The sequence below is a fragment of the Papaver somniferum genome, unplaced genomic scaffold, assembly GCF_003573695.1.
Source record: "Papaver somniferum cultivar HN1 unplaced genomic scaffold, ASM357369v1 unplaced-scaffold_107, whole genome shotgun sequence".
In the NCBI taxonomy this organism is placed as follows: domain Eukaryota; kingdom Viridiplantae; phylum Streptophyta; class Magnoliopsida; order Ranunculales; family Papaveraceae; genus Papaver; species Papaver somniferum.
This window is the reverse complement of record NW_020619603.1, coordinates 2,557,805-2,571,570: the sequence shown is the minus strand read 5'-3', so window position 1 is coordinate 2,571,570 and position 13,766 is coordinate 2,557,805. Positions and strand designations below refer to the sequence as shown.

Genomic DNA, 13,766 nt, shown 5'->3' with positions numbered 1-13,766 from the left:
GCTGGAAAATGAAAATTTTCAAACTCAAATTGTTTCCAGGATATGTCGTCTTCATGTTGCTCTACGTAGAGATAAAGTTCACCGATAAGTGAAAACGTTTGTTCAGAAATTTACAACACCAAATTACGCAATAGAGTTTATGTAATTTTGTGTTTTCCATGACAACACAAGTAGTAGCAGATCTTTAAAGAGACATCATTCAGTATGAACTAAGAACCTTCTGGGAATTTAAACTTCCCAACTTCAAATTCTTCGCAAACAAAGCACGTTGGTGTAAGAAATTCTTCGTAATCACAATATACAATGGTAAATCAGGAAGCGACATCCTAGTTTAATAGTGCATTTTTTTTATTTAGAAGTTGCTTTTGTAAGTCGTGTATGTGGCTCCTGTTGGAACAATTGTTGAATTATGCCTGCAAAATAATCACACATAAAACAAACAAAACATTGTTATAGTTGAGGTCGCTTTCTTTAAGACGTTTCGCGGCTTTGCTCAAGATTGTGCAAGCAGTTTTTCCATGTCGCGTCGTCCCCAGGATTGATACTACTACACTTCATTCTTGCTCAGAATCTCTTATAGAAAACAAATGATGTTCACAAATTGTTTTATTTCACAAAAATATTTCCTTTGAAAACAAAAAACATAAAGAAGAACTCAACTCTCTCAATTTGTTTTTTCCAACCAAAATCTCTCTTTATATTAAAAAGTTTTAACATAATTTAATCAAATATAATTATGGTGTAGTTAACACCATTAACTCCACAATATGAAACCCTCAAAGTTATAATAGTGTGTTGTTAACACCATTAATAGCAGAAAAATGAAACGGTCAAATTAATTATAGCAAAAATTAATTACTTTTAATAAAGACTAAATTTGCAAATAAAAAACATATTTATTGGGATAAAATATTTTAAAAATATTTTTCCAACAATACCCCACTTATATTTTTCAAAACATTGAGCAAGAATGTACAGAGTTGTGCATAAGCAAAGGTGTCTTGCGACTTGAACCTTTACGTAGTGTCAATAGGCTCTCTTAAAATCTAACCATAGAGTGAACGTAAGTCTTGAACTCTAGGAGATAAAAAGATTGCTTAACACACACGACTATATTAGTGTAAAGTCTAAAGCCAGCACATTACGGCCCTGCGCTTGTATCCCTGTTTAATGAATGATCTAGAGAACTGCCCATATTCTCATAGAAAGCGGCCACACTTTCACATTCATATAGGTGAGTCTATCAAGAGTACTCCTGAATGTACCCCACTCTAAATAGACATATAAACATCATTAAGAGTTTAAAATTTTAAAATTAAAAATTAAACTCAACCTTTACTCATTTCAGGATGTCATGCCGTGGGATGAATTCTTCAAAAGCATGATTCTCGCATCTCCATATCACCTATGACTTCGTCTAGTCCCTTTGAACCTATTTCTAGGTTGGGTATCCATCATAGATGACTCAATCTCAATGGGCATCAACCTCATCCCTAAGATGTATTCACATCTTCTTATCAATCCTTTCGTCAAAGGACTAATGGAAACTCGTTTCAGACACTATATAATCCATATTCTCATAAAATCAACTCTTATATAGTTGTCGTTACATTCTCAATTCATGCAATAGCCGCGGTACTATCACATTGGATTAATATGTCTGTTCCTCTATCTATTAGAGGATCGAATCGCTCCATCCCTTAAAGGATTCAACTGAAAGGATGTCCAATCAGCTTCGCAATATCCTTAAAGGATTGCGGTAACCATTTTGATAGTGTATTTCTAGGTGTATGATGTGTTTGAAACACCTCATAACCTTCTCAATATTTTACCAATTTTCCATACTAGGAATGGAAAATCTGAATATAAAACTCCCACTATGGAAGCAATATATTACACCCCCACTACAAAAAATACTTATATATATATAGTCAATCACGTAGCAAAGAAGCATACTGAGCTACCATACTCATGTTTAGTGCAATCACACACAATCTCAAAAGCATTAGCAGTAAACCAAATGAGTGAAAACTTGTTTACAGTCAGAATATATATATTTCTTAAAAATTCTATTTTCATTGAAATGAAAATGATCCAAAGAAAGAAAAAATTCATTTCAAAAATATACACCATCTTCACTCAAGTCTTTCATGTCAAATAGCAAACTAAGCATGTTCTCAATTTCATTTTCATCCTATAAGTTAGAATAAAATCTCAAAAAATCATTAATGCATACAAAACAAATAGTATTGTGCATTTCACTTTCATTAATTCTGAAATCACTCGAATGAATCAAGTAAACAATTTTTATTTTATAAATTGTTTTAAAGTTGTTTTTCAGAATATAAATGATAACTTATCTAACTTATATAATTTCTTTTATTGTTGAAACTACACAGTTTTCCATGCTTGGTTTACATAGATTCTCATCCTTAACTTACACAGAAGTATATATTTCTACTTATGCCTATAACAAATCATACATTGTAGAAACAACATCAACAAAACAAGCATGTAAGTTATTTAGCGACATGAATGCAAGAGTCGACAATTTGCTATTTGCTTGTCTAAAAACAATAGGCTCATAAAAACTTTTTGCCAAAAATTTAATAGTTTGAAGAACAAAGTTACTCTCTATAAGAAGTTATTTTCCAGCAACAAAATATTCATGACTAACTTTTAGTCTCACTATAGTTATGCATTTCTAGGTTCATTCTTAGTGAATTACTTGTCACCTTCATTTTTCTAGTTCCTCTGATTTAAATCAAAGTTGGTAAACCATAGGGTATGGACCCCCACTATTTTTGACTCAAACAAGAATTTCAAAACAATATCCAAAGACTCCAAAAATGTGAAAAACTAAGGAACCAATGATCTAGACCCAAAACGTTTTACACAATATAGAGAATAAAAATTCAACCAATTTTTATGATAATAACATTTTCTAATTCACTACTCAATAGATCATATTTCATATCAAAACAAGTTACTCTAAGCATCTTTATAAAATTCTCTAATATTTTATTTCATCCAAAACCATTGCAAGTTGCGTAAGATTTAGAAGTGTACATGATTTTATGAGTTAGGTAAGATTACATACATGTTACTCACAAATTCACCAAGTTTATAAGAAACTATAACATGCTCTCATTCGTTACTAACTCATTCATTTCTGAAAAGCATGACAAAATCTCATATTTCAAATATTCAAAATTCAATTCATGTTATGATAAAATTGTAATATTATATTCAAACATTTTATCCATAACCTATCATTTGTATTAGTGCAATGATAAAGTTCAACAAATTTCTAATATGAATCTTGTTAATAACAAGATAGGCGGAAACTAGAATTCTTTCTCATTTCGGAAGTATGAACATTTTTTAATAAAATTGTTCTACCCAAAATAAACTTTGAGATCGTACCAATACCGTAAATCCTAGTGATGTGAGTATATCTCAACACCACTTTCTTTCAAAATGATTAGGTTCAACTTTTGAACCATAACCTATCAAAACAAACATAGTGTAAAACACCAATATATACCAACCTATCGCCGTATCCACAATTCACATTAACTTGGCTTGAAAATCGTTGTTAATAACATTTGATATCCTTACATTGTCGTGCAAGAATAGCAAATAAATTCATAATCAATATTATGTTCATTTCTTGGTGAGAGTTGATATTCACATTAGTGTTGACTAGGTTTCTAATTATTTCGGTTTTGGGTTCGTATAAAATTCCACCTCATAAGTTCCAAACTTATATGAGTCACATGTTTATTGTCATACACAATAATTCTCAATATCTTGTTTCCCTAGTATTTATTCCAAGATTGAACAATCAATTTATTCAATTTAGAATGCATTATTTGATCACTACAATAACTACAAATAGTTCATCAAACATACCTCCATTGCTTTTAAAGCTCAATTGGTTATAAACCATTGTCCATTCTTTGCACACCAACAAAGAAATCAGCAACCCCATTGCTCCACACATTGATTAATCTCCCTCAATTTTATTTCATTGGAAAATAAAATTTTGCTCAAGTAAATGAATTTTCGCCTGTCACAATCATTTACATGTGAGCATTTGGAACCAAAAATAAGTAACGTATGCACTTACATAATTACTTAAAAATCAGTCAAAATATAGTACTCTTTGTTTCTCTTGAGTGTCAAATAAAGATTCAAAATTATATAGTTATAACATCATATATTTAAAACTCTCTATCAAGCATTTTATCAAACATATGTGGTGCACTAGTTTGATTGCTAACAATAATCTTCCTTTTCATTACCAAAACAAGAGTACGAAATAGTAGAATCAAAACATGATTTTTGAAGTAATTTCTTACATCTCTAATTTCTAATCTCAAGTACCATATACGTCTTATATTTTGTAAAAACATACACAACGATTTTAAAATCACTATGTCTCTCAAACTAAAAATCCAAATGGAAAATGTCAAAATGTGTTTTGAAGATAAGTTCCTTATCTACAGGTTTCATATTATACACAAATAAAAAATATCAACACAAAGATCATAAAAGCGAATTGAACAAGGACTAAATTTCTGCTCGTCAGAAATTTTCAGCAACGTTGTGCAGTTTTCTAAAATACTTTAAAAATAGTTTTATGACTCCAAAAATTCTGAAATTTCGCATGGATGACCCTCATGATGTCTAATATATCAGGTTAAATTTTCAAGACCCAATTCCTTACCATATAGGAGTTAAAAATACATCTCTACAACATGTTAAAAAACATTCGTTTCACATCAACAATATTTTTCTATGTTAGATATTATAATTTATTTTTATTTTTTTTAGATTGAATTTAGGTTTCTTTCATGAGATAAATATTTTATCATTTTAATAAAGAATAAACAAAGCTTTTGGTTGGTAACCTAGCAACAAACTGGGCTCCAACACCTCTTTGAATAGCAACTCCTAATCTATGAAAAATAAAATTACCAAAACCAAACCTAGTCCATCAAAATCAGATAAAAATATTATCCATGTTACAAACCTAGTCCATAAAAATCAGACATAAAATTTAACTCTAGATATTAGGTTGCTTAAAATTTCAAGCATCATTTTCAGTTGTCAAAGAAAAATTATACAGATCACTACAAGAAAGTGTGTCTATTGCCTCACTACTTCGCCACACATCCATGGATATTGTGGCACTAGGGTGGTTTTAGCCTCACTCCATGATAAGTGTTGCATTAAGTAAGACCTTTTGCCACACCTATGGATAGTTGAGGCAAAAAGTTACTCTTTTGCCTCTTGCCAATTTTAACTGTTGCAATAAATCAAAATTTTACCACATCGATGTGGCAATATCTGAAAATAATATAATTAATAAAATGGTGAAAATAACTAAATGAATGTATATCGAGTTTTTTTAAAAACGAAAAATATTGAAAATGCCCCAAAATTTGCCCACGCACCCAAATTTTTCGCATCTCCTCATAAATCTCTTAGAACCCCAGAAAACTGCTCTCATCTTCTTCTTCAAGAAATGATCTTCTTCCAACTTAAACAAAGACTCGTTTACTCGAAGCTATACATTCTTCAATCACACAAAGAAAATACTCAAAATCTCTAATTTTCTCACTCAGACATCAAAGGTAAACCCTAATTTATCATTTCTGAATTATCAGTATAATACGCTCCATAGATTATCCTAATATTTTTTTCTGAATCGTAATTTTACCTAGAGATCTAGACAACACTTCGGATTAATTTGGGTTTTTTTTTTTGTTTTCGTCGCTCTCCAAAGACCATAGCAGGTTAATTTTCTCATCCCCCTCTCTCTGAAATTTCAATTCCAAAACAGTTTTCTTTTTTATTTTTTAATTTGGGTTTTTGATGTTTTTAAATTTTTTTTTTTGAAGGTACTTTTCTTTCTGATGGTGCAATTTGAATCAGAGTAAGTCTTAAATCCCTATGTTTTCTCTATTGGATTTGGTTTTGGTTCTCAAGTTCACTAGCATGATTTGCATTTGCCGTCAGAGATGCTTAGTCCAAATCATTGGGCATGTGATAGTTCTGTTTTTATTGAATCAAACTGATTCCAATACCAAGGTATTACGTGGAACAAAAGATAAGTGATATTACCTTGAATTTTAAAATTCACATAAGAAGAAAGCAAATTCTATATGTAGTTTTTGATCATGAAATATTAATAAATCCTGCCTTTAGATTTCGATTCACTTGTATTTTAGTTTCGTTTTGAAAAATTTTCTTGTATTCTGGTTTGTTTGTTGTTTCATATCCATACGAATACGCTGGTGGAACTAATGGACGTAATTGCTTTTATCAACTTTCATATGCACAACATCTGGACTTTGAGGAACATAATCGTATAAGAATTATTATAACCAGTGATTTCTAAGCATATTCTGTTTGGCGGTTGTCTAGGTTTCTTGTGACTGGTCTTTCAGCTTATAAAGGAAACTTTTCTGTTTTATACACAATGCAAAATCAACACAAGGGGGAGCAAGGTCAGAACTCTAATTCCTTTAGATACTTGTAAAATGTTAAATTGTTTCATTGAATAATGATGTTTTTGGATGCATTTTTAGATACTAACATTTCTCTCTAAGCAGTTGTTATCGTTATAGAGAGAAAGGTTTGAGGTGATACCACATATTTCCTGATACTTTTTTTCCACCATAGCATTACATTATTGTCGAAGTTGGTCACACCTTCTCTCGTATCATGATCCAACAGAGACTAGGTGGTGTATCATGATGCAACTGTAATTAACTCCATTGTGTGTGCTAGCTTACTAATGCCATGTTGCATCATCTATTTTTTGTCTGTTTGGTCCATCATTATGTCCTTCACGGGAGGGCCTTGAATTTCTACCCATTTCCCATATAATGTACAAGATGGGATTCTATCTGCATTGGGTGATTAAAAATTAGTAGGTTTCTAGAATTACTACAGTAGCAAGTTCATCTCATGCAAGAGATTAGCTGGTCGTTGATAGTTGTGTTTTGAATCCATACATCATATAGGATGCCTTCCTAATTGTGCAATTGTTTAGTTGTTTCCCAATGGATTGGAAACTACACATGATACATTTTTGTGCAATTAGCAATTACATTTCAGTAGTTGACATGATAATTCTCTATCATGTCAAGCTTGATTTAATATCGATGTCTAGTTTTATGATGCTTCTCTTACATCTCAAGCTTGATTCCGCTTGACATGATAATTCTCTATCATTTCTTGATATTCTTTTTCCTTGGTGTTGTTTGTTTCATTTGATTAGCAGGAAAGAAGGACTATGAATGGACAGTTGTGATGAGATTTAGAATGGAATAGGTCTAGTTTGAAGTATGAAGTGATGTTTTTTTTTCCTTGGTGCTGTTTGTTTAATTTGATTAGCAGGAAAGCTGGGACTAGGAATCGACGGTTGGGAAGAGATTTAGAATGGAATTTTAAAGTATGAAAAGTTTTTAAGATTTTGAGTGAGGTTTTAAAGTCGGAAATTGTGTAAATTAATTAATTGATTTTTTTCATAGGGTAAAGATGGATTCACATACTCTGCAACATGTACTTTGACTTTGTAATGAAATTCGAATTTTATGTTTTAATTCGGTTTGTGCTTGAAAATCTTTATAGAAACAGTTTTGCTGCGTACATAATTACTATGTTTCATAATTTGTAATTATGTTTTCCATAATTAGGATTGCAAAATAATATTTACAGAAAATATAATTGAAAAAAAAGAATCAGTAAAAGAATACCTTACCTTTTCTCCGCACCTTTATTGCCTCACCAGCGGGTGTGGCAAAATATTCTTCAAATAAAATAAAATAATAAATAAAAATAATAATTAAATATGAAAATACCATTTTGCCTCACTTTATTGCCTCACCATCCGGTGTGGCAAAAACCCATACTATAGCTGCATGGTACAAAAGGTGTGGCAATAACTTCTTGTCACACAGGTTGTTGCCACATGGTGTGTCAAAAGGTTTTGATGTGGCAAAAGGCTGTTGCCACATGAAACATGGGTTCTTGCCACATGGATGAGGTGTTGCAACACACCAATTTTCTTGTAGTGGATAATAATTCTATAAAATGAAAATAAAACATGATACTTATCGCGTTTAATCAATTGTTTTCTTTTTGATATCCATGGCAGAATAAAACGTCTTAAAATTGTTGGAACAATTGTTGAATTATGCCTGCAAAATAATCACACAAAAAACAAACAAAACATTGTTATGGGTGAGTCGCGGACTAGGTTGCTTTTTTTAAGACATTTCGCGGCTTTGCCCAAGATTGTCCAAGCAGTTTTTCCATGTCGCGTCGTCCCAGGATAAAACAGCCGAGTTCAACATCTCTTTCACAATCACTCTTTCACCGTGAGGAATGTGATACTACTACACTTCATTCTTGCTCAGAATCTCTTATAGAAAACAAATGATGTTCACAGATTGTTTTCTTTCACAAAAATATTTCCTTTGCAAACAGAAAACATAAAGAAGAACTTAACTCTCTCAATTTGTTTTTCCAACCAAAATCTCTCTTTATATTAAAAGGTTTTAACATAATTTAATCAAATATAATTATGGTGTAGTTAACACCATTAACTCCACAATATGAAACCCTCAAAGTTATAATGGTGTGTTGTTAACACCATTAAAAGCAGAAAAATCAAACGGTCAAATTAATTATAGCAAAAATTAATTAATTTTAATAAAGACTAAATTTGCAAATAAAAAACCTATTTATTGGGATAAATATTTTAAAAATATATTCTCAACAGCTCCGTAGTAGCTGATCACTGAGCAAATCAATGAGGAAAGTTTTATCTCTTGTGAAACCAGCAAGATCCAACTTTTTTAAACCCATAGTAACTCTATAACATCTTGTGAAAACGAATATTTTTTTTTCGCCCAGCTTGTCGTTAGCCTTGAAGGTTGATTCAATTTTCTCCGACATCAAGAAAGTTGCTGCATCTTCGGTAACAACCCCAAAAGATGCTAAAAGAATTCTTTGATATCCTTGAGCATAAAACTGTATCTACTTTTAATTGGCATTTTAGTAGTCTACTATTGAAATATCTCGTCCTATACAACAGTCGAAGTGGCCGTGAAGACTGTGAACGTGCGACTTGTGTTCACGTGGAGTTAAGATAAAGTCAGAGGAAGCCCGAGTCATTATAGTCTAGGTGGTTAATCAGTTTGTATAGCTAGAATACCTAGTCAAGATAAGTTTGTTACTATCTTCTAGGATTTAGGGTTTACTAATCATTTTAGGATTCCTATAAATAGGAATACTAATGTTAATGTAAAGTATCTCAGAAGTTCTGATGATCAATCTATTTCACCCTACAGGGTTTCTGTCAGTGGATGTAGGCGTTAATGCCGAACCACTTTAATCATTGTCTTCTTTAATTTCCTTTCCGTCTAATCGATGATCCGACTCAATGATACCCATAATTTATTATGGTATCAGAGTGGGAGATCCGCTCAAATAGCTTCCGCAAAATTAAATCTTCATTTTCGCATCTAACTGCATTATTTTGTTTTAAGTTTGATGCTCATGGTGCTAGCTTCTTTCTCTACAACCCAGATTTCTTTAAGGTTAGTATCTTAAATCACAAAGTTCAAAAAAAAATAATTGTTTCTTTGTTATCAAAATTGGGTATCAAACTTTGGAAAGGATTTATGTCTTTCTATTTTCCAAATATGATTTGGACGTTCGGATCTTCCATTTCGAGGGAGTATCAAAATTTGAGTTTACTCATGTAAATCAATTTTGTCATTGTCTCAAATTTGTTAAGAATCTTTATCAATTTTCATCGAAGATGCTCTTCAACAGTTTTCTCTGTTCTCAAACAATCAACAGTGCAGCGTTGTGTAATATTTCGTGGATGATCAAATATCTCCATGTGCTCAACCACAAATTTTGCATACCAGTACTCGTCATATGAGTTGTCAAACAGATTTGGTTCAATCTGTTATTTCTTTAAATCAAACTCATTCTTTTTTAGTATTACATGTCCTCATCATCATCGATGTTTATATTCTTGATAGTTATCTCACTGTCAAACCAATATCATGCTATATAGGGAATTGATTTTATTTCCAAAATTATTTGCTTGTTCCAAATATAATTTTGAGTATAGCAATCAATGTTTCTTCTTCGAGATGTTTTTTTTTGCTTCGTGTGTAAGTATGTCATCATTTGTTTGTAACTTTGACGAAAGATATTTTCCTTCCCAGATGATCATTATCTTTTCCGATAATATTTCCAAAGTCAGTTTTCAATTCAATTCCGAAAATATCTGCATTTAATCTGTTCACACTCCTCTAAGGAGTGTATATTTCACATATTCTTCTTGGTTGATTATTTAATTGATGGCCCCATTACCCTCCATGTTTAAAATCACGGTCCTCGTTACATAAATCCTTAAATTAAATCAAGGGTAGAGATTGAAATGTGAAATATACACTCGTTAAAGAGTGTGCACGAATTCGCACTCCGAAATTCTTGCCAAACTTTGGTAATCAATTCATTTATTTTGGAAAATTTTGCCTATTTCCATCTTTATCCTAAATATCCATCTTTTATTTCCGAATATTATCATGAGAATATAATATCTTTTCAGATCTTGTAACATCATTTTTGTTACAATGTTCTCTCTTCTTTTTATGTTTTTGGAAAACATAAGTTTCGTACTATGAAACTCATCGATACCATCTCTTGGGCTTCTTCACAAGCCAGCGCGTTGAACTATCAGAGATTGGTATAGTTATTTTATTTTATTTTTTGCTTTTTCTGTTTAGCAAATTCACGGTAGCAATTACTTTTCTATCCATTCATGGTGTTCCACCATCGATCAGAAGTGGTTCGTGATTATAGCCACTGCAATAATCATTATTAACTAGATTTTGTGCCCACACATAATCATATACATGCATCATTACATAATTATTTATTAGGTGTCGTGGGGCTTCGCTCGTCCCCGTCGCATTAAATTTTTTACTAGGGGTGGCTCGGCTTCGCCTCGCTTAGTTCCGATTCATTTTTGATTTGGTGTTGCACGGCTTCGCCCTGCCCCGTTGCGATACATTTGATTATATGTGGCTCGGCTTCGCCTCGCCCCGATGATATGTTGTTGAAAGTAGAAATCGACGAATTTTTTCTTGCTTCAACATTTTTTTTTCGCATATTTTAAATTTCTGCGTTATACAGCGAGATTGTAAAGCCAATCCAAAATTTCTTCTGTATTGTTGAGAGGGCCTTGTTAGAGATGCAACGATCAACTACTTTCAGTTAAGCGAATGTAGGAATTGACGACGTGAAGAATTATATTCCAGTTATTGCTGCAGAGCAGCAGAGTTGATAACATCTACATCCAGACATGTTTCCATAGCAAAATCGAAAAAACACTACTAACAGTAATAACATATCAAACCAACAATTTTTTCACAAATGATGTGCATCCATCCAAACAACGTTTTAAAATAATAAAAGTTTATCCGCCTATGTTGGTTTCTCTGATACCGGAGCAGTGGAGCTTACAGAATTCATGCGAACGTAAGGAAGATTTTTCAGAGCCTTTTTCCCCAGAAAGGAACATCTATGAAGTTCATGTGCATTTTCCCAGAGGAAGTCCATCAGCGCATCATCTTCCAGTCTTGAAACTCTCAAGTCTTTAAAAATCATATTATGAGTTAAATCTAGACATGCACGCAACTCTTTAATCTTCCATGATAGATCATTCTCTGCCCTCATGCTAATTAAGTAAACACCACTCCATATTAATAAATTTTCCTTTGCCTCGAAACAAAACTGTTTAGCTGATTATTTGTTGACCGCTCTTCATCTTTTGTCCATTTCCTTCTGTGCAAGCTTGTAACCTGCGAAGTTCACAACACCCAGAGGTGAAATCCATAAGAACCTCGAAAATCCCTCCTTAAATGGACTAAGGAGTCCTTGCTGGCGGAGAATCGATGAGGCTATCATCGGCATTGAAACTGGAAGGCCATGAACTGCTGAACACCCTTCAAAACAGTTACAAAAAAACAGAGGTCATATTAATGCTCACGGCACAAAGCCAAACTTTCGTATACACTTAAAATGTGATCATTAGACACGGACTATTAGCTGTCATATTCATATAAGTACACGTCTTTATAAAATCGATATAGAGTCACATCAACATCAATCTTTTTTGTTATAATCTGCCTTCATTTCACCAAGTAAACTATTACGCGTACATCTTTAATATTAATACGGAAGAGGAAATTTAAACTATGATTTGTGAGTGATCTGATGTCTAGAACATCTACATCAATTTTCAGGATGTAGGAAATTTTATTTGTGGACCATCCAAGTTGGGGTTGTTAAGAATCTAAAAGCATACTCAGCTAAATGCAAAAAGCATCAAAAACAACAATTGGGATGAGACATCCTCGGGCGCAGCTGCTTAACAATCATGGAAAAGTTGGATAAGACGTGCATGGACGTCTATGGTGGTGTTATGTTTTCCGTTACAGGATAAGTTATCAGGAGGTGTTATGATTTTAGTCCCCATTTTATGTTTAAAAAATACGGTTTCTTATTCCTTGGAAAAATGATTACAGTTGAATTGGTTTAGGTGTTGGAAAAAATTATACAATTCACTGTGAAAATTCTCAAGAATCATGTGATAGAATCAAGACGACCACTTTCATCGATCTTCGTGTTGGAAAGAAAAAATGTTCAGTGAGACCAACTCTTTCTCAAATGCTTGTTATAATGCATTCTAGCTAGTAAATCACACTTTAACTCTCAACAGTAAACAACTTACTTATCTTGAATCAAAGTGTATCGTTCATTCAAATAATGTAGGGTAAGCTTACCAAATGTCGGCGACTGTCATCCACATGAACCTTCTTCATCGCTGCAAGGGTAGTCAACCCACCCACAATTCCCCCGAAAACAGAATGCTTATAGAGCAAATGGTTTGTATACTTGCACTGCCATAAAAAATTCAGAGCCACTAATATGCGTCGTGCAATTTGCCATACCCACAACACCCTTGCCTGAGTGAAGCAATTTCTAGTTAAACTCTTCATATCAAAAATCAGTAACTTAATGAAGTTAAACAATAGGGGATTTTTAAGTCTAATCTTACCTGAAACCTGAGTTAAACTGATAAGTCCATCAGAAGGGATCTAAATTCATAATACAATACCAAAAGAAAAACAAAAACAAAAGATCGTTATAAGTTCCAATGATATTGAAATTAATTAGCTGGATCATAGTTCATGACCATAAAAATATGAAATACTCACTTGTTTGCTAACAGGTTCAGCTATGGGACGGGGATTTCATAAATTGAAATGTCCATTTAAGACCAACAAATAAAGTTCATGATACTCATATGTATAAAGATTGAAAGGCCCTAGTTGTCAAAGTAATTGAATCATGCATCTCATATGTCCTATCAAGTAATTGTATAAGAAGATGAAAAAACAAAACTACACCCCTAAATGTTAATTAAGCTCAAAAACATAAAAAAAGCTTGGATATTCTTGAAAAAAAAATTAGTAAAGCTTAACAGATAAGAGAGTTATCTTCATTTCATTGTTTCTTCACCCCATGGTGTCATACTGTTTATACCGATTTTCAATGATTTGTCTAACTCCTCATTGACATCCTCCATGAAGATAGTAGTAGGCAATTCCTGATATATAAATTCAACAGATATAAACCCCAAGTTGACCATGAAAACAACA

At 32.5% G+C, this 13,766-nt stretch overlaps 2 long non-coding RNA genes across 2 annotated transcripts; one reads left to right on the top strand and one right to left on the bottom strand.

Annotated features, from left to right (window-relative positions):
• Positions 1-5,342: 5,342 nt before the first annotated feature.
• On the top strand, positions 5,343-7,646 carry LOC113327658. The gene is made up of 5 exons (XR_003349124.1): positions 5,343-5,642; positions 5,733-5,804; positions 5,910-5,944; positions 6,436-6,518; positions 7,295-7,646. It is a non-coding gene; the product is annotated as an uncharacterized LOC113327658 (long non-coding RNA).
• A 3,808-nt stretch (positions 7,647-11,454) lies between these two features.
• Positions 11,455-13,009, bottom strand: LOC113327761. Its single transcript, XR_003349199.1, has 2 exons — positions 12,888-13,009; positions 11,455-12,047 (listed from the first exon to the last, which is right to left on the bottom strand). It is a non-coding gene; the product is annotated as an uncharacterized LOC113327761 (long non-coding RNA).
• Positions 13,010-13,766: the final 757 nt, after the last annotated feature.